General features: G+C 48.2%; 1 protein-coding gene across 3 annotated transcripts in view; it reads left to right on the forward strand.

Annotated features, from left to right (window-relative positions):
* Positions 1–27,542, forward strand: part of LOC120391689 (ceramide synthase 2-like) — a 141,981-nt gene that overhangs the window by 26,328 nt on the left and 88,111 nt on the right. The window contains exon 1 of one of the 3 annotated variants that reach the window (XM_039515649.1): positions 27,262–27,400. The exons of the other annotated variants lie outside the window; for them this stretch is intronic. The gene's annotated coding sequence lies outside the window, so the exon portion shown is untranslated. Of the gene's footprint in view, positions 1–27,261; positions 27,401–27,542 lie in introns of those variants that run through there. 3 annotated transcript variants of the gene reach the window in all.

Consider the following 27,542-nt stretch of genomic DNA (forward strand, 5'->3'; position numbering starts at 1 on the left):
AAGAGTCCTGTGGCACCTTATAGACTAACAGACGTTTTGCAGCATGAGCTTTCGTGGGTGAATCCCCACTTCGTCGGATGCAAGTAGTGGAAATTTCCACCACCCACGAAAGCTCATGCTGCAAAACGTCTGTTAGTCTATAAGGTGCCACAGGATTCTTTGCTGCTTTTGCCAGGTGATAGCTCTTACCCTTCCAGAAGGTCAGTTTGGTAAAACTCAGACTTCTGATACCAGGAAATACAGAGTTAAGGTGTTTAACCACTTTAACTCTGCCCTTTCTGAGCAATGCCCAGAACACCTGTACTCACATTCCTTTTCACTGTAATGGACAGGGGAGGCTCCAGGCACCAGCACTCCAAGCGCCCGCCTGGGGTGGCAAGCCGCGGGGGGCGCTCTGCCGGTCGCCGCTAGGGCGGCAGGCAGGCTGCCTTTGGCGGCTTGCCTGCGGGAGGTCCGCCGAAGCCGCAGGACCAGCGGACCCTCCCTGCTTGGGGCGGCAAAATGTCTAGAGCCGCTCCTGGTAATGGACCTGCACCTGCCCTGTGCTTAAGCCCTGAGCCTACTCCCCCAAAAGAATACCATGTTTGTCAAATTTAACAGCTACTTCATTCTGTTTACAGTCCCTTCACACCTGCACCCAGGACACCACCTAACCCTGTACTTTCCCCTACCCATCATCAAACCCACAGCTTGCTCTTCTCTCCCACCTCACTACTGACAATACCCCAGCACCCTGCTACTGACAAAATCTGTGCAAGTCTGTATTGAAACAGGCACTGAAACTCCACTGCCCTGCTACTGACAGAGTTCTTTATTGAAACAGATATTGTCCATAGTGAGGTGGGACCTTCAGCTGGGATTCCTGCCCCTGCTTCAGCCAGGCTTCCTCAGCCATGCCCAGGTCCGCCCAGTCCACCCCTCCTTCAAACCGGGCCTCTCCCCACACACTTAGGCTAGTCCCGCCTCCCCGCTGGGGTTACTTTATTTATCTTCTGAATTTCAGATGTTTAAAATTGCAGTACTTTCAGCCCCCCATCCAGATCCTAGCTCACATGGGGGACAAGGAGAGGGGCTCAGACAGCCCAAAAGGAACAGGGTCCCCCCAGATTCCAGAACATGCAGCGGGCAGGGAGACAGGCTCAGACCCCTACAGTGGGGTAGGGCTTCCTTAGATTCCAGCACACACAGGGAAGGAGAGAATTCAGGGCTGACAGGCCCCTCCCCCCAACTTCCTCTTCTACCTCTTACATTCTCCAACCCTTCCTGTCCTCTCCCTTCCCACTCCCCCTTACCTGAGCCTCTAACCCCTCTTCCTTCCCCTACTACACATCCCCATTTATCCCCTTCCCCGCTTTACCCCCATCTCCCACTGCAGACCCAAACCCCTCTCTCCCTCTCCCCACCTACGCTCTCCTCCTAGTGAGCATTGCATGTGTCATTTATTTTCTTTTCAAAAATCGTTTGAGAGCCTTCTTACTTATCTGCTGTACTTGCATTACATTTTAAAAAATGCTCACCAAACAAACAAAAAACCCAACACATCTCACCTTGACAGAGGCAAATTTTCCCCAGATGTTTATAATTCAGTCTCAGATTACTGCCCAGGGTGGGTTTCAAACTTCAAAGTTGCTAGAATCTGTGAACTTAATGAAATGCTGTTTTTTTTTCCTGGGGGCTGTGTCTTGGGAACCCCTTGCTCAAATGACCCCACATTTGGATCACCAACCCTACCCTATGCTCCCACGAGGCAAAGCAAATGTCAAGCCAATCTGTATAAGCAGGTGGATTGTAGAGTAAGTGCTCTAAAATCCACATGCTTACACAGATTGTCCTGAATAATCATCCTTTAAAGGAAGGGCTCCCGAACCTTAGCTGGAGAGCAGAGCTGGTGCTCCGCTCTAATATTTTATGAATCTAGAGGAAGAATGGAGGGTTCTACTCATCCATGAGCAGCAGAGCAGGCTCAGAGAGATGTGAAGTGGCCCGTTCATCTCAATAAGATGTTCTCAGCTGAAATATACTAACCAGTGGTGCTGAATATAGCCTGAAACCCTAGCGCTGAGATGTGAGTGGAGGTTCACTTCCTCCCTCCCCAGTGCAGGAGAGTTTCTGAATTCTGCCAGTTCTCAGCTCCTCACCCCAGGCTCAGCAGTGTGTTCTTGGTGCAGACTCTGAGATGCTGGTTTTATGCTCCCCCCGAGAGGGGCAGGGCTTCCCAGAGCCCCCCAGAGGGGCAGAGGCAAGTCCCCTAGAACCTGGCTCACATGAAGAGGGGCATGGAGGGGCTTAGATGGGCAGGGGGCCCCAGATACTGGCACATGCACGGGGGGCTGGCATTAGGGCTCAGATACCCCTAGAGAGGCAAGGCCCCCATGTCCCAACTCATATGGGAACACAGGAAGAGGTGCTCAGATTCCCTTCACAGGGTAGGGCCTCCCAGATCATGGCACACACACAGAAAGGAAAAATGTGGGGCTGACAGATGGCCATGCCACTCACCCCTATGTCCCCCCAACCCCCTCAGTCCCTCTGGCCTCCTCTATCACCCATCTCCATGATCCTCTCTGCAGCCCAAAGCCCTCTCATCCCTATTCCCCCTACTCCTAGAGGCAAAGAATGCCCCTCTCTTGTTAGCAAGCATTCACCTCTAATCTTTTTACAAAAATAATTTGATTACGTTCCCCCCAAATAAAAATAATAAATAATACAAAAGGAACCGAATAGTGACAGATTTCAGCAGTATGCCACCTGGCCTTTCCAGTTTTTTGCCCAAGGTGGGACTTAAACATCATTGTCTGGGTGAATTGGGCAGCAAAGGCTTACCGCTTATTCCCTGAGCTCTCCAGCTGCAGTGAACGCTTTCCACCTACAGATCCTTCTAGCCTCACTCTCTGCACATGCTCCTTGTGATCTGTTCGGTGCATGACCCTCACTGGAGAGCCAAACTAGTGCTAATAACATTCTGAATTTTGCTCCCCAAAAGGGCTTGCTGGTGCCAGGTACTCTCTGCGGTCAGCCCTCAAGTGTGTGAGACTCTTGTGCCTGGATCAGAGTGGTGGTTTGTTTGATCTCTAGGTCTGAGCAAAATATCTTGACCAGAATATCCCTTTAGAAAGCTGTTTATTGCAGGGGTGGAGGGTGTATCTCAGAAACCCCTAGGTCAAATGACCCCAAATTTGGATCACACCAGATTTCAAGGCAATCTGATAAGCATGCAGATTTTAGAGCATTAAGAGTCTCATCCTTTAAACAGAAAGGGATTCTCAGCCTTAACTCCTAGTAGAGCTAGTTCTCTATTATTACAGACAGCAGCCCTGCATTGGCTGGGAGGTCAACTGACTGCTTTATTCGGTCTTTTCTCTTCTCATTCCTCTGTGATTGTCTGTGCCAGAAGATCCTGTCATAGGGTTTATGTGTGTTTTGCTTTGCAGGCAGAATCAAATTGGAAAAAAAAAATCCCACTTGTGAAATGATTCTAGTAATTGGTTATTTAGAAAATAAAGTGGCAGATGGTAAGTCTACAGCCATTATCCAAACACATGCCTCTGTGCTTTGCATCTGTTTCTCTTGGGGTAGCTAGAATCTGTTTTGCTGATCAGAGCTGCCTTCTTAGCCAACCCAAGGGAGCTCATTTTGTGACATCAGTGCTTTGCTAAATCGCTTTGCAGCATCCGATCTTTAGCTGATAGACTGGCACGTCTCTTTCTCCTGTGATGACTTGTCAGGGTGTTGGAACTGGCACTCTTTAAAACCAAAGATCTCTGGAGGAATTACAATCCTAACGGGCATGCGTTTCTCACCTAGAGTTTCACAGGTCACAGATGAGCAAGACTCACGGTAGGTCACACTGCAGCTGGGAGGTGCGATTCCCACATGGGTAGATGTAGACATAGACATGCTAGCTCTACTCGAGCTGTGTGGCCCTTCGGCTAGCCACTCCTGTACAATCCCACCTGACCCTCAGGTAGCTCGAGCAGAGCTAGTGTGTGTAACCCTGGGAATCACACTTCCTGACTGCTGCGTCTTCGCTCACACAAGGCCAAAGCCTAGTCTGGGCAAGGCAGTTAGCATGTCTAGGTAACGATAGAGAGGAGCCTAGTGAAGACAAGGCCTTACTGGAATTCCCAGTTTTCTGCTATTTATTGCATTGTGTCTGTTATCTGCTGCTTGCTCAGTAAGATCTGGGGGAGACAGCTTCCCTCCCCACATACTTTAACTCAAGTTAAAGGCTTGCTTCACGGTTCTGTAGGACCCTGGCACCCTGCTTACAAGCCTTTCAGTTCTTTGCATCTTTATATTTCATTCCAAAACGGCTCCCCTTAGGACACTGGGTCTCAAACTTTTGTACTGGTGAACGCTTTCACATAGCAAGCCTCTGAGTGCGACCCTCCCTTATAAAGTAAAAAACACATTTTTATATATTAAACACCATTATAAATGCTGGAGGAAAAATGGGGTTTGGGGTGGAGGCTGACAGCTCACGACCCCCCCCATGTAGTAACCTCGCGACCCCCAGTTTGAGAACCCCTGCCTGAGGAGAAAATATTTATCCTAGAGAAGAGCACAAGGGACGAAGAGCCCTCACCTGATGCTAGGATTTACATGTGAAGTGGTAGGTTCTTACTCAAGGGCAACAGTGGCATTCTCCTCTAACCTGAATGACCCATCATTCTTAAATCCGAATCAGAGATGCCGGAGTTGGGCTGCAGATTATGTGGCTCAGGCTCCTATCCAAAGACTGTCTGGGGCCTGCAGTTGTTAGGTGATATAGTCTTTTGGAAGACATCCATGGCACTGTGTCATCTTTGGAGGGAGCTTGTAGTTTTTATCATGTAGTGGCAGCCAGAAGTGGGTTTGGGGATGGTGTCAATTTGCAAGGCGAGGATCTCGAGTTAGGCTGTTTCAGGCAGAGCTCTCCATGAATCCCCTCTTAGCTGTTCTTCACTCAAGGGCTGCATTGGGGGTGGAGGGGGGGGGGAGCGTAGTGGTACTCTGTTAGGCCCTGCTCACTTGGGATGCCACACACTGGAGATTGTGCAGCCTCTGTAATGTGATCTTCTGTCTTCTTTCATGGGTGGTCCTAGAAACAGGTAACGATGTTGGTACTCAGATAATTTTGAGATGGGTTGGGGCAGTTTACACCGTCTCTGAGCTGTTGTTCCAGGCTGCCTACACACTCAGTCAGACTTTGCTCACAGTTTGAAGGTTACCTTCTTGCTATAGGGACTAGAGCCCGTGGTGTTGACTAGGCCAGTGGTCTCCAAAGTGGGGTGTGCAAGACGATCCATTGGGGGGCGCGGCAGGAGGAGCACTGCCGGGGGCGGGGGGAGGAAGGGCGGCCGGAGGAGGGAGGGAACAAGCGAGCGGGGAAGGTGGCCCCCTTCCCGGCAGGCAGGGCCACCCGGAATGCAGGGGCTTTGGAGGCTGCAGGGCCCTGGGCTAAGGGGGCCCCAGGGCCCTGGCCTGCAGCTCTAAAGCCCCTTTCGGAATGCGGCCCTGAGTCCTCCGGCCCTGGAGGAGCAGGGCAGCCGCACGGCCAGTGGCTGGAGAGAAGTGGCGCTTTCCCCTTCAGAGCCGGCTGGAGAGAAGTGGCGCTTTGAAAGGGAAAGCGGCGCTTCTCTCTGGCCGCTGGCTGCGTGGCTGCCCTGCTCCTCCGGAGTCCTCCGGCCTGTGCTCGCAGGGCTGCCTTCTGAAAGGGGCTTTAGAGCTGCAGGCCAGGGCCCCGGGACCCCCTTAGCCCAGGGCCCTGCAGCCCCTAAAGTCCCTGTGTTCCGGGTGGCCCTGCCTGGGGGTGGGGGGGAAGGCAGCTCCCAGACTCATGGCTCCCAGAATCGTGGCCATAGAGGTGGTGCCGCGCTGCACTGAGCCCCTGCACACTTCCTGCACCAAACAGGAGCTACCCCAGGTAAGTGCTCTGCACCTCCTGCCTGCCCCAGCCCTGAGCCTCCTCCTGCACCCCCACCCTGAGCCCCTTCCCGCATGCACCCTAACTCCCTCCCAGACCCTGCACCTCCACCCTGAGCTCCTTCCCGCACCCTAACTCCCTCCCAGACCCCGCACCCCCACCCTGAGCCCCCTCCTGCACGCACCCTAACTCCCTCCCAGACCCTGCACCTCCACCCTGAGCCCCCTCCTGCACGCACCCTAACTCCCTCCCAGACCCTGCACCTCCACCCTGAGCACCCTCCCACACCCTAACTCTCTCCCAGACCCCGCACCTCCACCCTGAGCGCCCTCCCACACCCTAACTCCCTCCCAGACCCCACACCTCCACCCTGAGCGCCCTCCCACACCCTAACTCCCTCCCAGACCCTGCACCCCCACCCGTAGCCCCCTCCCACACCCTAACTCCCTCCCAGACCCAGCACCTCCAGCCTGAGCCCCCTCACGCACCCTAACTCCCTCCCAGACCCCGCACCCCACCCTGAGCCCCCTCCCCATGCACCCTAACTCCCTCCCAGACCCCGCACCCCACCCTGAGCACCCTCCCGCCCCTAACTCCCTCCCAGACCCCGCACCCACCCTGAGCCCCTCCCCATGCACCCTAACTCCTCCCAGACCCCGCACCCCACCCTGAGCACCCTCCCGCCCCTAACTCCCTCCCAGACCCCGCACCTCCACCCTGAGCCCCTCCCGCACCCTAACTCCCTCCCAGACCCTGCACCCCACCCAGCGCCCCCGCCCCCACCCAAACACCCGCCCAGACCCTGCACCCCACCCTGAGCCCCCTCCCGCCCCTAACTCCCTCCCAGACCCCGCACCCCACCCTGAGCCCTCCCGCCCCTAACTCCCTCCCAGACCCCGCACCCCACCCTGAGCACCCTCCCGCCCCTAACTCCCTCCCAGACCCTGCACCTCCACCCTGAGCCCCTCCCGCACCCTAACTCCCTCCCAGACCCCGCACCCCACCCTGAGCACCCTCCCGCCCCTAACTCCCTCCCAGACACTGCACCCCACCCTGAGCCCCTCCTGCACGCACCCTAACTCCCTCCCAGACCCCGCACCCCACCCTGAGCCCCCTCCTGCACGCACCCTAACTCCCTCCCAGACCCCGCACCCCACCCTGAGCCCCTCCTGCACCCAACTCCCTCCCAGACCCTGCACCCCACCCTGAGCCCCCTCCCGCACCCTAATTCCTCCCAGACCCTGCACCCCCACCCTGAGCCCCTCCCGCACCCTAATTCCCTCCCAGACCCTGCACCCCACCCTGAGCTCCTCCCGCACCCTAACTCCCTCCCAGACCCCGCACCCCACCCGGAGCCCCCTCCCCATGCACCCTAACTCCCTCCTAGACCCTGCACCCCACCCAGAGCCCCCTCCCCATGCACCCTAACTCCTCCTAGACCCTGCACCCCACCCTGAGCCCCCTCCCCCATGCACCCTAACTCCCTCCCAGACCCCACACCCCCACCCTGAGCTCCCTCCCGCACCCTAACCCTAACCCAGACCTTCGAATCACTGTATCACAAAGTATCAAACCAAGATTTTCAGAAATAATGAAGCATATTCAATCACATTGCTCTCACTAAAAATATTATTAATTATTTTTGTACCATTAATAATTAAAATACAATAAACAATATTTTTAAAATAATTTTATTTGATCTTTATCTCATCCTTTTTTAATTTCTATTTTTAGTATGTTTTATAATAGTACATGTATATAATTTATACATAAATAAATATACATATATTGGGGGTGCGTGCTCAGAAATGTTTTACTGATAGGGGTGCACAATCAAAGAAGTTTGGAGACCACTGGTGTAGGCTTGGGAACAGCACCATGTCAGCAGTCGGTTCTAGCAATCCATGCAGCTGCACTGGTTCTGAGCCATGTTTGTCCTTGTCTGCACTTACAGCTAACCCATGGCCAGCACTGCTTCAGCTCCAGTGATCGCTGGAAGTGTGGGCGGAAACAGAACCATTAAGTGCTGACGGGACCTTCATTTTATTCTTTTTTAAAAGAAAGCTTCGATTCTGGAGTATAAGATGGCAGCTCTAGAAAAGAGGCTCGGCTGGGAAGTTGCTCCCTAACCTCACTGCTGGGTCCTCTGTCCTCCCCACTGTGTGCTCTGTTGAGTAGGGCCTGGGCGGCAGTGTTGCACCTGTGCTCAGCACAGCAGCTGGGGAAGGGGTCTGGGATTCTTATCCCCAAAGCCTGAAATATAGGCACTGACACACACACACAACTGGAGATGCTCTAGAATTTTGGCCACACTCCAGTTTTCTGAAGTTTACTGCAGCTCCCTGTCCCGTGTATACAAGCAGTTCACAAATAATTTTGTCCTTGGCTTCCTCCTCTAGAGCGAGGGATTTTACTTTGCCATATGGCCGTATTAGGGGATTTCTCTGCAGATGCCTCAGGTGCAGTCAGGTCACAGGCAGGTAGCCAGGGAATATCTTAAAGATAAAGGGAAGCATCATCATTGAGTGACACACTCGACCATGAGTCTGGACTGCCTTCCCCCAGCTCTCTTCTGCTTATGAAATCCCCTCTTGAGCGAGGCCTTTCAAGAATGACCTCTTCCTGAACTTCTCTGGTTGTGCACCCAGTCAGTGTTGCTTTAGCATGAGCTCAGCTATTTCAGATTTGCTTATCTCCATCTTCCGTGAAACTGGAAGAATCTGCACTTTGCTCAAGTTCCACTCCAAAGAATGAGGTAGGTTCATTTTAGTAATGGCTTAAACCCACCCAGGAGCAAAGGTCCACTGGTACATCTCCTCCCCCAGTGCCCTCCTGCAGAGGACAGGCACCACAGACTGTTCAGATCAGGAACTGGCAGTGTGGGTTTTGCTTTAAGGGCTTTATTTCCTGGGCTTGTAGGTTTACACTCGACCTGTAATTCAAAAGAAAATTAACTTTCTTCTCGCGTGTTTAGAATCCATTGCTTGCTGTTCGCCCCTTACAGAGTCGGCTCCATACTCTCTGTAATGTCAGCTGGGTGTAGGAATGTTACCTTACAGTGTAACTGACAAATGGGTAAACGTGGACAGATTGCGAAGGAGGAGCACAAAAGAATAGCAAAGGTGTGTAAGGAAAAAATCAGAAAGGCTAAGGCACCAATGAGTTTCACATAGCAAGGAACATAAAAAGAGAATAAGATGAGGTTCTATAAATACATTAGGAGCAAGAGAAAGACAAAAGAAGGAATAGTCCACTACTTAGCAGAGAAGGAGAGTAATAACAGACAACTCCAAAAAGCCTGTGGTGTTTAATGCCTATTTTGTTTCAGTCTTCACTAAGAAAGTTAATTGTGACAGGATGCATAATGCAGATAACAACAAGAGGGAAGGAACACAGGCCAGAAAAGGGAAAGAATGTGTTAGAGACTATTTAGATAAGTTAGATATATTCTAGTAAGCAGGTCCTGACAGAATGCACTCTAGGATACTTTAAGAACTAGCTGAGCAATCTCGGAACCAGTGGTAATTATCCTGGAGAATATATGGAGGATGGGTGAGGTCCCGGAGGACTGGAGAAGGGCAAACATAGTACCTATTTTTAAAAAGGAGAACAGAGGATGTGGGGAATTATAGGCCCGTTGGCCTAACTTTGATAACTGGAAAGTTTCTGGAACATATTATTAAACAATTAATTTGTAAACACCTAGAGGCTAATAGAGTGATAAATAATAGCCAGCATGGATTTGTCAAGAACAAACCATGCCAAATAACCACATTTCCTTCTTTGACATGGTTACTGGCCTAGTGCATAGGGGGAAGTAGTAGGCATGATGTATCTTGATTTTAGCAAGGCTTTTGACACAGTGCCACATGACAGTCTCATAAGCAAACTAGGGCAATTACTATAAGATGGATGCATGTCTGGTCGGAGACCTATACTCAGAGAATAGTTATCCATGATTTGCTGCCAAACTGGGAGGACATCTCTAGTGGCATCCTATATGGGCCAGTCCTGAGTCCGGTACTATTCAACATTTTCAAGGTGGGAGGGGTTGCAAGCACTTTGGAGGACAGAATTAGAATTCAAAATGACCTTGATAAATTGGAGAATTAGTCTGAAGTCAACAAGATGAAATTCAATAAAGGCAAGTGCAAAGTATTGCACATAGGAAGAAAAAATCCAAGGCACAAATACAAATTGAGGAATAACTAGCTAGGTGGAAGTACTGCTGAAAAGGATCTGGGGTTATAGTGGATCACAAACTGAATATGAGTGAACAATTTGATGCAGTTGTGGAAAAGGGTAAAATTGTTCTGAGGTTTATTAATAGGAGTGTGATATGTAAGACTTAGGGAGGTAACTGTTCGGCTCTCCTTAGCACTGGTGAAGCCTCAGCTGAGGTACTGTGTGCAGGTCTGGGCGCTACACTTTAAGAAAGCTGTGGACAAAATGGAGAGTCCAGAAGAGAACATTTCGAAAACCTGGCCTATGAGAGAGGCTAAAAAACTAGGCAAGTTTAGCCCGAGAAGAGTACACTGGGGGGAGACCTGAGAGTCTTTAAATATGTGAGGTAGGTAAGTAATGTTTACAGATGGGTAAATCCAGATATAATTCACCCCGGGTCACACATTGAGTCAGCGGCATAGTTGGGTATAGAACCCTGGAGTCCTGATTATTATTTACATCCTACTCACACTACATTGGTGCACAGGGCTTCCATCCCTCTCTTTCATTAAGTAGGAGACCTGAGTCTCCAGTTCTAACCACTAGAAGATACTTCTCTTGATAAGCTTTAGCTTCAGTTACTATGATTTATTCGTAAGTTATTTTAGTTGAAATAAACAGAAAATGGCTTCTGTGATTTAATATGATTTAAGTTAGTTTCTAGAAAATGGAGTGATTCGACTTCAGAGAGGTGTTGGGACTTTTTATATGTTGAGTCGTGGGTTTATTAGGCCCACTTCTAAAACATGAGGAAATTCTTCCTCCCTTTTGCCTTGCAGAGTTATTGTACTTCCTCAGTAAAGAAATGACCAGACACAGGAACGGCATGTGCCTTGCAGATTAAGTAGTCTCCATGCACCCAATCAGAATAATAAATGACAAAACTAGTTCTGAAAGAGGGGGATGTTGGCTGGACTCAGGATGTAGCACTACCTTCCCCAGCCAGGGCCCTGGCAAACTTTTCCTTTGGGAACTGCCTCTTGATTGTCTGGCTATCTCTTCTAGCTGTCTTTTTCCATGGATATGAAAACTGCCCTTTCAGAAGGGCTCAGAGGCTGTGAAGTCAGAGGCTGTGTTTAATGCCCTTAAGGGAAAGATGGATACAATTTCAGCATTGTCTTCAAACTGCAAAGTATGTGAAAGTAGAGTTCCCACAATAATCACTGGGCACGTGATAAAGATTTTCTCATAACGTTATTTTGCCCTGATAATTGCATCAGTTTGCGGCGAATTGATGTGAGGAGAAAGTGTCCCTCAGCTGCCTCAGTAGCTGTGTTTTAAAAATAAACTGTGAGCTCAGCCAGCATGAATCAGGGATGTGCTGTGAGAACGAGGGATCGGAGCTTTGTATATGGAGATTCAAATGGTTGTAGCTGACATTGTGGCTTGTGTTCAAGGGTGGTTCCTCTCCTGTCCATAAATTATTATAGGTGTAATGGTCTGAGCTCAGGCAACAATGGACAGGTAATCCCCCACTTCGAGTGTAAACAGACTGGCTCCGTGCGGAAGCCTCAGGCGTATAGTGGAATTCTGGGTTGGTTGTGTAGGGACAGAAAAGACTCCCTGGTTCAGTGAGTCTGACCCACACATACACCCTCCCTGGGCTGTACTCTGCAGGGCTGCTCACTAACATCCTAGATGAAATGCAGTGCTAAGGCTGCAGGATGGTGTGTATGGACACATACGGATTGGTTTGGCACTATGCTATTTAATGTTTTTATCAATGACCTGGAAGAAAACATAAAATCATCACTGATAAAGTTTGCAGATGACACAACAATTGGGAGGTGGTAAATAATGAAGAGGACAGGTCACTGCTACAGAGCGATCTGGATCACTAGGAAACTGGGCAGAAGCAAACAATACATATTTGAATACAGCTACATGTAAATGTATCCATCTAGGGACAAAGCATGTAGGCTACACTTACAGGATGAGAGACTGTATCCTGGGAAGCAGTGACTAGATTTGGGGGTTGTCATGGAGAATCAGCTGAACCGGAGTTGTGGCACAAAAGGGCTAATGTGAACCTGGGATGCATAAATGGGAATCTTGAGTAGGAGCAGAGAGGTTATTTTCTCTCTGTATTTGGCACTGGTGTGATCACTGCAGGAATCCTGTGTCCAGTTCTGCTGCCTGCAATTCAAGAAGGGTGTTGATAAATTGGAGAGGATTGAGAGATGAGCCATGAGAATGAATGAATGAAGGATTAGAAAACCTGTCTTCTTGTGACAGACTCAAGGAGCTCCATCTGTTTAGTTTAACAAAGAGAAAGTTAGGCAGAGACTATGTGGGGTACAAATATTGAATAACAGGCTCTTCAGTCTAGCAGAGAAAGGTCTAACAGTGGCTGAAAGTTGAAGCTAGAAAATTCAGACTGGAAATAAAGGGTAAACTATTAATAATGAGGATAACGAACCACTGGAGCAGTTTACCCTGGGTTGTGGTAGATTCTCCATCATGGACAATTTTTAAATCAAGGTTGGATGGTTTTCTAACAGGTCTGCTCTAGGAATTATTTTGGGGACGTGCTCTGGCCTGTTACACAGGAGCTCAGAGTAGGTGATCACAATGGTTCCTTCTGGCCCTGGAATCTAGGGAGTGATGGGACTGTTCACAGTAATAAGTACTGTGACTAATGCTTAATGTTTCAGGGATAGTCCCAGTGTCTATAATATATTGGGCCATAATGATGATGATATTTACTACTATGGTAGTGCCTAGGGACTCCAATCTTGGACAGAATCTACAAACAGAGAACAAAAAGAGCCGCAAAGAGCTGGCAGTCTAATTGTTTTGCCCATCCATATCCTTCTGAGATATTCTTAAGTTACTGGCACCTCATTAAGAATTAATTCAAATACTTTCAGCCCTACATTTCTATGATTCTATGATCGCATTCAAAGTATTGATCATGAGTTTTTTACACAAATTTCCTCACATCGCAAATAACACCAGTAATTAAACAGGAATAATTTTAAAAAGCTAATTGAGTCCTGGTCTACTCTAGAAAATTAGGTCGGTTTACCTGAGCAGTGTAGTTAAGCCAACCTAAGTCCCTGTGTAGACAGTGCTAAGTCAGTGGAAGAATTCTTCCATCGATCTAGCTACCACCTCTCTGGGAGGTGGATTCCCTACACCAACAGAAGAAGTGTCTACACTGAAGTGCTGCTGCTGTCCCACTTCACTATTTCAAGTGAAGACAAGTCCTCACTTTCCAGTCTCCTGATTTATGCTGTTTTCATTTTTCTCAGCTTGGACAGTGAAAATTTAGTAGCCAGTTTCTTTTGTTTCTGGTCCTTTTCACTTTGTCTGTCATGAGGCTAAGCGACCAAGGGGAGCTAGTGAGCAGGGGAGTTTGAGAGGGAGTTTGTGGGAGGGAGATGTAATATAGTTGCTATGGTTAGGAAGGGCCGCATCACCAGTGCCAGTGCTGCTCCTGTCTCCTCCACCTGCACCTGTATCCAGACAGAGAACCTAACCATGGATGCCTCTACCCAGATCCTGATTTGCGGACTGTGGCCTGCATTTCCCACTCACAGAAAGCCAGGCTGGGGCGGACCATCCAGTGTGAGAGGTGCCTGCTGGTGGAATCTCTCAGGAAGCAGGTGGGAGAGCTACAGGAGAAGGTAGGTAGGCTAAGGAGCATCCATGCACACGAGGAATTTATTGACAGTTTTCATATGGAGACATCCAAGGCTGAGGAGGCTATCAAACTACAGATGACTGCTGTCATGTCCCTGGGGGAGGAGGACATGGCTCTGCAACAGGGAGGACACTGGCAGCTGGTTACTTCTGGCTGCAAGCAGTGCTCCACCGCTACTCCCAACCCTCCCACCATGGTGATGAAGAACCATTATGCTGCCCTGGCAATGAGCGATGAGGAATTACCTCCAAAGGAGGAGGTGGAAAAGCCAAGTACCCCCAAGGCTGGGGGGATCACAGACATCACTCCCAGGAGGAAACGTATGGTGGTGGTTGGTGACTCTCTTCTGAGGGGGATCGAGGGACCCATCTGTCACCCTGACATGGCATCCCAAGAGGTACACTGCCTGCCAGGGGCCATATCCGAGACATTACGGCGGGGTTGTCGCGGCTCATCAGGCCCTCTGACTACTACCCCCTGCTACTCATCCATGTGGGCACTAAAGATACTGTGAGGTATGACCCTCCGCAGATCAGAAGTGACTGCAGGGCTCTGGGGGTAAAGGTGAGGGAGTTGGAAGTATAGGTGGTGTTCTTTTCGATCCTTCTTGTCAAGGGTAGGGGCCCAGGCAGAGACAGTTGCCTCCTGGAGGTGAATGCCTGGCTGCAAAGATGGCGTCACCAGGAAGGCTTCGGCTTCCTTGACCATGGGATGCTGTTCCAGGAAGGACTGGTAAGCAGAAATGGGGTCCACCTATTGAGGAAGTGGAAGAACATAAATGGATACAGACTGGCTAACCTAGTGAGGAGGGCTTTAAACTAGGTTCGAAGGGAGCAGGTGACCAAAGACCACAGGAAAGTCAAAAACATGGAGACTTGGGAGAAGGGTTGGAATATGGGGGGAACATGTGCTGTTATAACCAGGATAAGGGAGAGACAAGACAGAACTGGGGAGAGGGGGGAATCAAATCAGTATCTTAGATGTCTGTATACTAATGCGAGAAGTATGGGGAATAAGCAGGAAGAATGAGTAATGCTAGTAAATAAACACAACTGTGACGTACTTGGCATCACAGAGACTTAGTGGGATAATACGCATGACTGGAATATTGATACAGAAGGATACAGCTTGCTCAGGAAGGACAGGCAGGAAAAAAGGGAGGAGGTGTTGCCTTCTATATTAAAAAATGTATACACTTGGACTGAGGTTGAGATGGAAATAGGAGACAGATTTCTTGAAAGTCTCTGGGTAATGATAAAAGGAGTAAAAACAAGGGTGATGTCATGGTGATGTCATGTCCACTACAGACCACCTAACCAGGAAGAAGAGGTGGATGAGGCTTTTTTTAAACAATTAACAAAATCATCCAAAGCACAGGACTTGGTGGTGATGGGAGACTTCAACTACCCAGACATCTGTTGAGAAAATAACACAGCAGCAGGGAACACATTATCCAAAAAGTTCTTGGAATGTATTGGAGACCATTTTTATTTCACAAGGTTGAGAAAGCCACTGGGGGGGGAGGCTGTTCTAGATTTGATTTTGACAAATAGGGAGGAACTGGTTGAGGATTTGAAAGTGGAAGGCAGCTTGATTGAAAGTGGTCATGAAATGGTAGAGTTCATGATTCTAAGGAATGGTAGGAGAGAGAACAGCACAATAAAGACAATGGATTTCAAGGAGGCAGAGACTTTAGCAAACTCAGGGAGATGGTAGGTAAGATTCCATGGGAAGCAAGTCTAAGGGGGAAAACAACTGAAGACTGTTGGCAGTTTTTCAAAGAGACATTATTAAGGGCACAAGAGCAAACTATCCCACTGTGTAGGAAAGATAGGCAGTATGGCAAGAATCATAGAATCTCAGGGTTGGAAGGGACCTCAGGAGGTCATCTAGTCCAACCCCCTGCTCAAAGCAGGTCCAAACCCAACTAAATCATCCCAGCCAGGGCTTTGTCAAGACTGACCTTAAAAACCTCTAAGGAAGGAGATTCCACCACCTCCCTAGGTAACCCATTCCAGTTCTTCACCACCCTACTAGTGAAAAAGTTTTTCCTAATGTCCAACCTAAACCTCCCCCTCTGCAACTTGAGACCGTTACTCCTTGTTCTGTCATCTTCTACCACTGAGAACAGTCTAGATCCATCCTCTTTGGAACCCCCTTTCAGGTAGTTGAAAGCAGCTATCAAATCCCCCCTCATTCTTCTCTTCTGCAGGCTAAACAATCCCAGTTCCCTCAGCCTCTCCTCATAAGTCATGTGCTCCAGCCCCCTAATCATTTTTGTTGCCCTCCGCTGGACTCTCTCCAATTTATCCACATCCTTCTTGTAGTGTGGGGCCCAAAACTGGACACAGTACTCCAGATGAGGCCTCACCAGTGCTGAGTAGAGGGGAATGATCACGTCCCTCGATCTGCTGGAAATGCCCCTACTTATACAACCCAAAATGCCATTAGCCTTCTTGGCAACAAGGGCACACTGTTGACTCATATTCAGCTTTTTGTCCACCGTAACCCCTAGGTCCTTTTCTGCAGAATTGCTGCCCAGCCATTCGGTCCCTAGTCTATAACAGTGCATGGGATTCTTCCGTCCTAAGTGCAGGACTCTGCACTTGTCCTTATTGAACCTCATCATATTTATTTTGGCCCAATCCTCTAATTTGTCTAGGTCCCTCTGTATCCTATCCCTACCCTCCAGCGTATCAACCACTCCTCCCAGTTTAGTGTCATCTGCAAACTTGCTAAGGGTGCAGGCCACACCATCCTCCAGATCGTTAATGAAGATATTGAACAAAACCGGCCCCAGCACCGACCCTTGGGGCACTCCACTTGATACCAACTGCCAACTAGACATGGAACCATTGATCACTACCCATTGAGTCCGACCATCTAGCCAGTTTTCTATCCACCTTACCGTCCATTCATCCAGCCCATACTTCTTTAACTTGCTGGCAAGAATACTGTGGGAGACTGTATCAAAAGCTTTGCTAAAGTCCAGAAATAGCACATCCACTGCTTTCCCCTCATCCACAGAGCCGGTTATCTCATCATAGAAGGCAATTAGGTTAGTCAGGCATGATTTGCCCTTGGTGAATCCATGCTGACTGTTCCTGATCACTTTCCCCTCCTTTAAGTGGTTCAGAATTGATTCCTTGAGGACCTGTTCCATGATTTAAGCCAAGAGACCACCTTGGCTTAACTAGGAGATCTTCAGCAAACATTCCAAAAATACACTAAAAGCAAGAGGAAGACAGAGGACAGGATAGGCTCGCTACTCAATAAGAGGTGGGGATAGGGTGACCAGTTGAGAGGAGAAAAATATCGGGACACATGGTCGGGGGGACACCGAGTGCTGCCGGTGGAGGAAAAAAACACCGAGTGCTGCCGGCGGAGCAAAATATCAGGATAAACACCTAAATATTGGGACGGTCCCTATTTTATTGGGACGTCTGGTCACCCTAGGCGGGGGAAACATTAACAGAAAATGTGGAAATGGCATAGGTGCTTAATGACTTCTTTTGTTTCGGTTTTCACCAAAAAGGTTGGTAGTGATTGGACGTCTAACACAGTGAATGCCAGTGAAAATGAAGTAGGATCAGAGGCTAAAATAGGGAAAGAACAAGTTAAAAATTACTTAGACAAGCTAGATGTCTTCAAGTCACCAGGGCCTGATGAAATACATCCTAGAATACTCAAGGAGCTGACTGAGGAGATATCTGAGCCATTAGCGATTATCTTTGAAAAGTCATGGAAGATGGGAGAGATTCCAGAAGACTGGAAAAGGGCAAATATAGTGCCAATCTATAAAAAGGGAAATAAGGACAAGCCAGGGAATTACAGACCAGTCAGCTTAACTTCTGTACCTGGAAAGATAATGGAGCAAATAATTAAGCAATCAATTTGCAAACAGCTAGAAGATATGGTGATAAGTAACAGTCAGCATGGATTTGTCAAGAACAGATCTTGTCAAACCAACCTGATAACTTTCTTTGACAGGATAACAAGCTTTGTGGATGGGGGTGGGGGGGCGGGGCGGGAAGTGGTAGATGTGATATATCTTGACTTTAGTAAAGCTTTAGGTCTTTCTCTAGTAAAGGTCTTTCACGACCTTCTCATAAACAAATTAGGGACAGGCAACCTAGATGGAGCCACTACAAGGTGGGTGCATAACTGGTTGGAAAACCATTCCCAGAGAGTAGTTATCAATGCTTCACAGTCATGCTGGAAGGGCATAACGAGTGGGGTCCCGCAGGGATCAGTTCTGGTTCCGGTTCTATTCAATATCTTCATCAATGATTTAGATAATGGTATAGAGAGTACACTGAGCTGCCCCAGAACCTTCATGGGGCATAATAATAAGCAAAAACTTCCTCTGCAAACCCCGCAACCGGCATCCAGCGTCTGCAACTCCACCGGAGCAGGCTGGCCTATTATACCCGCCATCTGGTCTAATCCCCTGCTAAAAGTCAGGGTTTGTTGTGTCTAACCCATCCCAGACAGATGGCTCCAGCCTCCGGCAAAGGAGCTTCCACAGCCTCCCTAGCCAGTCTGTTCCATTGTCCTGCTGTTCTTACAGTTAATAAGTTTTTCCTGAGATTTAATCTAAATCTGCTGGGCTGTAGTTTGAACCCACTGCCTCTTGTCCTGCCCTGTGTGGCAAGAGAGAACAATTTTTCTCCATCTTTTTTATGGCAGCCTTTCAAGTATTTGAAGACCGCTACCATGCCCCCCCTCAATTACCTCTTTCCTAAACTAAACATATCCACTTCCTTCAGCCTTTGCTCATATGGCTGCATTCCATCCCTTTGATTGTCTTTGTCACTCACCTCTGGATCCTTTCCAATGTCTCCGCATTCTTTCTATACATTGGTGACCAAAATTCGACACAGTATTCCAGCTGAGATCTAACCAGCCCCAAGTAGAACGGTACGATCACCTCCTCTGCTTTCATGCTATGCTTCTGTTCAAGCAACCTAAAATTTCATTTGCTTTTTTTGCAACAGCATCTCATTGCTGACTCATCATGAGGTAGTGATCTACCACAACTCCCAGATCCTTCTCAACAGTACTGCTGCCAAGCCAGTTATCCCCCACTCTGTATTTGTGCATTTGTTTTTTCTTCCCTAAGTGTAGCATGTTACATTTGTCTTTGCTGAATTTCATTCTGTTGCCTAAAGCCCAGTTCTCCAATTTATCAAGATTGCTCTGAATCTTAGATCTATCCTCCAAAGTGTTGGCAGCCCTCCTAGCTTTGTGTCATCCACAAATCTGATAGTATGTTCTCTATTCCTACATCCAGGTCATTAATAAATATGTTAAACATCACCAGAGCCAGAACAGATCCCTGTAGAGCCCCACTTGAGACCTCGCTCCAATCTGATTCCATTAATAGTTGCTCTTTGTTTTAGGTTAACTAATTATGTATCCACTTAATGTTACTTCTGTCGAGCCTGCCTTTCTCCAGCTTACCTATCAGAATGTCAGGTGGGACTGTGTCAAAGGCTGAATTCCAGGTGTATTATATTCATCTGTCCCTTTGAACTTTGGAAATGCCTGCGGAGTTGCTGGAGCTAAATACCTAGAAAGCCTCCTAAAGCCATCAACATTATAATTCAAAAAAGGCAGCTGGTGCAAGCTTGCCAAAGCCTTTCTGCTCCATGCTCAGCATCAGGGCCAACGAGGAGGGGGAAGCCGGTACAAATTACTGGGGTCCGGCGGTCCAGAAGGGGGCCTGGCTTCGTCGGCCCTGTTTAGCCAGTCCGCCTGTAATGACTGTCCCAGCTTAATGCAAGCAACTGGAAGGCCTGTGGGAAGCAGTTTCCTGGGATGCCTGGGGGCTCCCACTTATTCCTCCTCCACCTCCTTTTTCCAGGCTTCTATCTCCTACCTTCAAGATGCTCCATTTCCATTTCTGTGCCATGTATTTGCTGTATCTTTAGAGTGCAAGTCATGCATGCCTGCTCCTTCGTGTTCCTGTTGCCTCACTCACCAGGGTTCATTCTCTCCTTCTCATTTAAGGTTAGCAATTCAGGAATCTGCTGCTTCACTTCACTGGCATTGCCCTGATTTTCAGCTGATGGACGTTTTCAGCATCTGAGTTTGGTATTGCCAACTCTCATTTATTGCGAGTGACACAATATTTGGGTTCTCCTGAAAAGCGCAGCACCTATAGTCACATGATTGTATGAAAGTCTCAGCTTTCACCTTAACAAAAAACTAAATTTCTAGCCCTTGTGGTTGCAGAGAAAAGCTTGAACATTTGCCCCAAGGACAATGTAAAGGCTCAGAAATAAGGGGAAAAGAACCCCCCCCCCTCCAGGCCCCAATATTTATGATTAAAAAATCTAATGATTTTTTAGGCCTGACTCCTGTTTTTTGAATACTAGAGTTGGTGATACTGAGTACCCTCCTCCCCCATCCAGATGTGGGCACAGAAGAGGCTTCTGTGTCTTTGCTCCTGCTCTCTGTTTCCTAGGCCTCAGCATAGTCTGCTGCGCTAAGGACAGAACTTGCCTTTAGAAGAGGCATCAGTGTCTCAGGCAGTTGTTTTGCCAAGGATTAAAGTTCTGATCTCTGCTCTCCCAGTGCCTGGTCATTATAGTGCTTTGTGGACCTGCCTCCCCTCCCCACAATCTCTGAACAAACTTCCCCATCAATGTGGCAGAGAGCTTCTGAGTTGGTCTTAGTCGAATTCCATGTGGACAGTATTCACATGCCATTTCACATTATTCAGCCCCTGTGATGGGGCTACCCCACAAGGCAGATCAGGTTAAATGTAGCAACAGGGTCTGGGAGCAAACAGACCATTGTTTCTGGACATAGGATCCCTAAACTGGAACCTGGAATAGTGGACAGGCAGGCGGGCGGGAGGGCCCGGGTTCCCCTACTAGCCGCTGGAAAGTGGCCCAGGACCTAGTCTTGGGCTGGAAGCCTGTCTGGAGTAGATGAGTTCAGCTTATCGAGTGGGACTTTGATACCTCAGAAGGGAAGGACTACATAGTGACCTGGCTGGAGGGCTGAGTCATGAAGGAGCACTGCTAGTCCTGGAGAGTGAGAGGGCCCGCTGTGAGGAACCCGTGGAAGGGGGCATCGGCTGTAGCCACAAGGAGGTGCCCCATCAGTGAGCGAACACGGTGACCGCCCTATTGTTGGCAGTGTCAGTAGAGGCCATTGGTCTCCTTGGGCCCATTCTATCGACTCAGTCCTAGAGGTGGCCCTGCTGTGGCAGGGTGTTGGGATATAGGTCAGGGGCCTTTCCCGAGTAAGGGAGGCTGGTACTGCAGCTGCTTGGGGATAAATAGTGTAGATCTGCGGTTTATAGGGATGTCAGTTTGGCAGATTTCACTGGCTCTAAATTCACTGTAAAGAAAAAGTCTTGCAAAGAGCTGCTGGGCTGCTGCTGCTTTGCTCAGTAGTGAGGAGCTGGGAGACACGGAGAGCAGCAGCCGAATACAGAGCCATGAAACACAAGGCATTAACCAAGGAAGTAATTAGCCTTTAGTCATCAGGGATGTTGAGTTGAACAAAGAATTCACAGTGAATAATTCAACCACCCTTGCTGCCCCACAAACAACTGTTGAATCTCAGATCTTGTTATCTTGTTATCCTAATTATTGGCAGATTTCTCCAGCAGCCTGCAGATTGTTTAAATTGCAAGTATTGTGCTGCAACCTATGGAATTAATTTATTAAAGTTCACTGAAGCCAGTGTTTTAATTCCTGTGCAACAAGATGTATTGTTTATGAAACAAGGTCTATGGTTACTAGGCATCTTCACTGGCTGTTTCAGGGCACATCTGAGTTAGTGTCTGTCATGCAAAAGGTTTTCCTTTTTGAGATTGTAAAAAAAAAAAAAAAAAAACCATGCAAAATATACTGGGCATCTGCTACATTTGGTTTTCAAAGGCTCATAACATTGTCAGATCAAAACCATTCTTTACCAGAGCACTCAAGGGACTTCTCAGCGTCCCATTTCGGCCTCCAATGCAGAGCTGTTTCAGAACTAAAGCTGATCAAGTAAAGGTTGCAAGAATGTTTAGGTAAATGGGAAAGTACATTTTTCTCCTACTCAAAATCGGCTGAACTATGTTTATTCACACTTGCTAACAGGCTACCCTGGGAAGGCGGGGTGGGGAGGAAACAAGCTAAGAGTGTTCAGAAACAGATGAGTGACTGAAAATGGGATTAGCCAGGCAGCCCTAACTGTGGGCATTTAATGCTTGGATGGTGCCCTTTGCATTAGTAAGACTTTTGATACTTTCTCGCATGACCTTCTAATAAACAAACCAGGGAAATACAACCTAGATGGAGCTACTACAAGGTAGGTGCATAACTGGTTGGAAATCCATTCCAAGAGAATAGTTATCAGTGGTTCACAGTCATGCTGGATGGGCATAATGAGTAGGGTCCCGGAGGGATTGGTTCTGTTCAATATCTTCATCACTGATTTAGATAATGGCATAGCGAGCACACTTATAAAGTTTATAGACGATACCAAGCTGTGAGGGGTTGCAAGTGCTTTGGAGGATAAGATTATAATTCTAAATGATCTGGACAAACTGGAAAAATGGTCTGAAGTAAACAGGATGAAATTCAATAAGGACAAATGCAAAGTACTCCACTTAGGAAGGAACAATTAGTTGCACACATACAAAATGGGCAATGACTGCCTAGGAAGGAGTACTGCTAAAAGGGATCTGGGGGTCAGAGTGGATCACAAACTAAATATGAGTCAGTAGTGTAACACTGTTGCAAAAAAAGTAAACATCCTGGGAAGTATTAGCAGAAGTGTTGTAAGCAAGACACGAGAAGTAATTCTTCCGCTCTACTCTGCTGATTAGGCCTTAACTGGAGTATTGTGTCCACTTCTGGGTGCCACATTTCAGGAAAGATGGGGACAAATTAGAGAAAGTCAGAGAAGAGCAACAAAAGTGATTAAAGGTCTAGAAAATATGACCTATGAGGGAAGATTTGAAAAAAAATGGGTTTGTTTAGTCTGGACAAGAGTGAGAGGGGACATAACAGTTTTCAGGTACATAAAAGGTTGTTACAAGGAGGAGGGAGAAAAATTGTTCTTCTTAACCTCTGAGGACAGGACAAGAAGCAATGGGCTTACATTGTAGCAAGGGTGGTTTTGGTTGGACATTAGGAAAAACTTCCTAACTGTCAGAGTGGTTAAGCACTGGAATAAATTGCCTAGGGAGGTTGTGGAATCTCATCATTGGGGATTTTTAAGAGCAGGTTAGACAAACGCCTGTCGGGGATGGTCTAGATTATACTTAGTCCTGACATGAGTGCAGGGGACTGGACTAGATGACCTCTTGGATCCCTTCTAGTTCTATGATTCTATGGGGGACTCAGAGCACTTCACAATCACTCTAAGTATACAGTGCAAAGATATGCTTGATGCTTAAAGAATTAAGCCCCTCAACCTCTCTGCAGGAAGAAAGTTACTCTAATGAGCATGTTTCAAATGGGCAGACTATGGCTTAGAGTTTAAATGTTTTACACAGAGAGCACATGGCAGATCCGGGATTAGAACCGTAGGAAACAGTTCCTCAGTGCCTTGCTTTAACCACTAGCCAGCAGTGCCCCCCTCATTAGTTCAGGACTGTAAGGATGTGCTGGAACAGCTTTCAAACATTCATAGAGTTGAAGGCCAAAAAGGACCTTTAGATAATCTAGTCCAGGGGTCGGCAACCTTTCAGAAGTGGTGTGCCGAGTCTTCATTTATTCATTCTAATTTAAGGTTTCGCGTGCCAGTAATACATCTTAACGTTTTTAGAAGGTCTCTTTCTATAAATCTATAATATAAAACTAAACTGTTGTCATATGTAAAGTAAATACGTTTTTTAAAATGTTTAAGAAGCTTAAAAATTAAATTAAAATGCAGAGCCCCCTGGACAGTGGCCAGGACCCAGGCAATGTTGAGTGCCACTGCAGATCAGCTCGCGTGCCGCCTTTGGCACGCGTGCCATAGGTTGCCTACCCCTGATCTAGTCTGATCTCCTGCACATCACAGGCCATTCAGTTTCCTTCAGTTGCCCCTCTACTAGTGGTTTTCATTCTTTGTCAAGTAGCAGGTGGGAGCAGCTGGAAATTTCACTCAGGGGTCATGAACATAGAGGGCAACAGAAACAAGAATGAAGGATCTAACCATGCCAGGCAGCTGGGTTGGATTTGACAGGTGCCCTGGTCCCTGCCTGGTGTGTTTCTGTGGACAAACCTATGTACCCTAAAGTCTCCACCAGGTACAGGGGATCAGCCTCCTCATGTATTCCCTGAGGCCACATGCCAGCACCTGTGTCCCTCAAGCTGGTGAGACATAAGAGGGAACCCAGATGGTTTAGCCATGTCTAGTTCCCAGTCCCAGCTTTTGGTATTGTTGCTGGCTTGATGGCATCACCTGTGATTTTCTGCACAATCTTTTTATAGAGCATGGATTACACATGCCCCTATTATAGCAACAAAGCCCACTGCCAAGCATTGTTTGGCAAGACTTGCATGGCTTATTTATTAAGTAAACATTAAGGAGAAGAATATTGACTGTCGCAAAATGCTGTGAGCACAAGGCATTGCTGCCTCTCCCCAGCGTGCAGATGGTGAGTGAAGTTTGTTACATATAACAATGAGGCCATGACCTTGGTGCCAAGCACCACTTAGACTGAGGCATTGGCCGTGATCTTTGTTGCTTTTGTCCTGTGTAGGTAACATGTAGCTCCTTTTAGTAACATTGCTGTCCAATTAGCTATGCTGTTAGTGCTCATAACTACAGGTCAGCACAGGGGACCCCCTCGGTACCAGCAAACGAAGTTCACATGGATTCTCTGATGGAGGAAGAAAGCAGAAGCAGCCTGGATTACACCCAAAGGGGAGGGAGCTGACTTGGAGTCTGATCCGGACTGCTAAGACCTTGATGACACTTGTGTTGCCAGCTCTCGTAATCTCAAGGCTAGTAATGGGATTTAGGCCCTAGTCTTGCCATAAGAAATGCTGCAGCCCTATCACCTAGCCCTGCTTGGGAGAAAATGCCCTCTGGTTGGCTGCCTACCCCTCTGCCCCACCTCCTGGGGAAGAGCAGCCAGTCAGGGCTGCTGCCAGAGGCAAGCCGAGCTCCCCTCTCAGCTTCCCAGAGAAGTTTTTGGGTAGAGGAAGGGGAGAGGGAGCAGCTGACTCCACCCCACAGGAGGGCTGGGATGAGGAGGGAGCGGGAAGAGCCCATCAGCTCAGGACAGTGCCACTCCTTGTGTGACCAGGGGGTCAGTCTGCTCCCTGCTGCCCCCTCCTTGCTGCAGCACCAGGCCTGGGGATTGAAGGGCCTGTGGGTGCATAATTAATTGCTGGCTGAGGGACAAGCAGATGTGGGGGGGATGGACACAAGATTAATGAGGATTTTGGGGTGTGAGGAGAAGCTGAAAGTGCTGCACCATCAGGCAGCCACGAGAGCTCCTGCAGTAGGGACCAGAATCACCACTGCAGGTGCTCGGAACAGTGGGGGACTAAAATTGGTCTCCCCCATGCTGGGGATGGGCAGTGGGAGGTCAGAAGACAGCCCAGGCAACGCAGCATGATCCTTTGTGAAATGTCACTCTGATGGTGGAGACAGGGCCGGCTCTAGGTATTTTGACACCCCAAGCGAAAAAACAACAACCTCCCAGCTTGGCTTGCTGGTGCCTACAGCTGGTCCTGGGCGGAGGGGCCTGTCTCATTATTTTTGAACTTTTGGGATTGGCAAGACTGACATGTTCCCGCTGTTGCTCTGTCAGGGATGAGAACGGGGTATCCCAGCCATCTGTTTTACCCAGCAGTGAGTGTGATTAGTGCACTGAGCTGTGTACACTGCTGGAGTACAATGTCAGGGGCAGAACTCAAGGAAAGAGTTTAGTGTAGACACAGATTCAATGACTACATAGGTCCAAGGGCAGTTGCTGTGGAGGCTGGGATTTTGACGTGGTGACTGTACATCCTAGATTGAGTTCCCTAGGTTGAGAGACAGCAAAAGCCCAACTCTTCACTAAAGCATCTGATTCCTCCTCTCCCCCTTTGCCTCACACAGACGTTTATAAATAAAGACAGGTACACACCGGTGCGCGCGCACACATTCTCTCTCTGGTGTTAGCTTGGGAGCAGATGAAAACATCTCCAGATCATCGTGCTCATAACTTTCTGAAATGCTCCCCTTTGGGGATGTAGCCACAAGTGATATTGGATGGTGGGAGGGAAATTTGGACAAACCCTTTTGGCCATTTTTGCTGGGAGGGGAAATAACCTTTCTAGCTAGCTGCCACACTTCCTTTCTCTTAGAGCCCTCAGAACAGCTGTGCTTTGAAAACACTGATGCTCAGCATGCAAATAAGCATGGCCACAGGCGCTTGATGAGGGTGGTGTCATTCTGGTTCCCTAGTCCCACCACAAGGCTGCAGGGAGCCCAGCTGAGCTGTTCTCTACTGCAGGACACAGTGCTTGTAGAATCCTTGGAGCAGTTCAGCAGGATTGTTAGCACTTTCTTTCCTTTTCTGTAGAAGGAAATGAGAGAAGCTTTTTGCATTTAATCCACAAAGATGAGCAAGACTGTTCTCAGTGGTAGAAGATGACAGAACAAGGAGTAATGGTCTCAAGTTGCAGAGGGGGAGGTTTAGGTTGGATATTAGGAAAAACTTTTTCACTAGTAGGGTGGTGAAGAATTGGAATGGGTTACCTAGGGCGGTGGTGGAATCTCCTTCCTTAGAGGTTTTTAAGGTCAGGCTTGGATCCTCTCTGCCCTCCCCTGTGAGGACGCTGCCTCATTCACACTCAGCTTTTTCACTCAGGGCTTGGCTACACTTACAAATTTGCAGCGCTGCAGCAGGGTGTGAAAACACACCCTCTCCAGCGCTGCAAATTGCGGCGCTGCAAAGCGCCAGTGTGGTCAAAGCCCCAGCGCTGGGAGCGCGGCTCCCAGCGCTGTCCGTTATTCCCCACAGGGAGGTGGAGTACGGAGAGCAGCGCTGGCGCTTTGACTACACTTAGCGCTTCAAAGCGCTGCCGTGGGAGCGCTGCCGCGGCAGCGCTTTGAAGTGCTAAGTGTAGCCACAGCCTCACTCTTTGTTAGGAAGTGGAGTGAGACAGGTTTTAAAACAATTATACAAGCAGAAAATAGAGCTGCTTGGTTACTTGTGTTGTTGAGTCATTTTTAAAAAAATGCTGTTTTTAATACCTGCAGAATAGCTTAACCCAATAAATACCTGAACAAATTTATGTAAAATTACTGATACCAGATAGGCCCGAACATCATAGCAAAAACAGAATACTGATCCCTGGGGCAAAACCCAGAGTATATAATAGACCCAAGAATGATAGGCTATTGCATTGAAACACCCAGTTTAAACATCACCTGCAAGGAAAATGGAACGTGGGGGTTACTTCCCTTTGTTGTTGCTGTTTCTGGTGGATGGAGAAGGCCTGAACATTTTTTATTTTTAATGTTCTGCTTGGTTTTTATATTTAGGAATGTTGGGGATTGGGGAAGTCTGCTCCTCCTTGGTTATGCTGGGGGGCCCACACAAGTGGCCTGGAAGCTCTGTTGTCTCTTAACTGCAGGGGATGGCTGTTGAATCTTTCACTTGGAAAGCTTTTCTCCCTACTGTTGTTCAGGTATTTGATTGCTGTTAAAAGCTAGCTATCTCAAAGTGTTTTAAACAATCTGAATTATATTCTCAATCCTTTCAGTTCATCAGGTTTCACTTCCCTGGTACTTGTGATGTCACAAACCTCCTCTTAATGCTCCAAGTGTCCG

This window comes from Mauremys reevesii, linkage group 26 (assembly GCF_016161935.1).
Source record: "Mauremys reevesii isolate NIE-2019 linkage group 26, ASM1616193v1, whole genome shotgun sequence".
NCBI classification, from domain to species: Eukaryota; Metazoa; Chordata; order Testudines; family Geoemydidae; genus Mauremys; species Mauremys reevesii.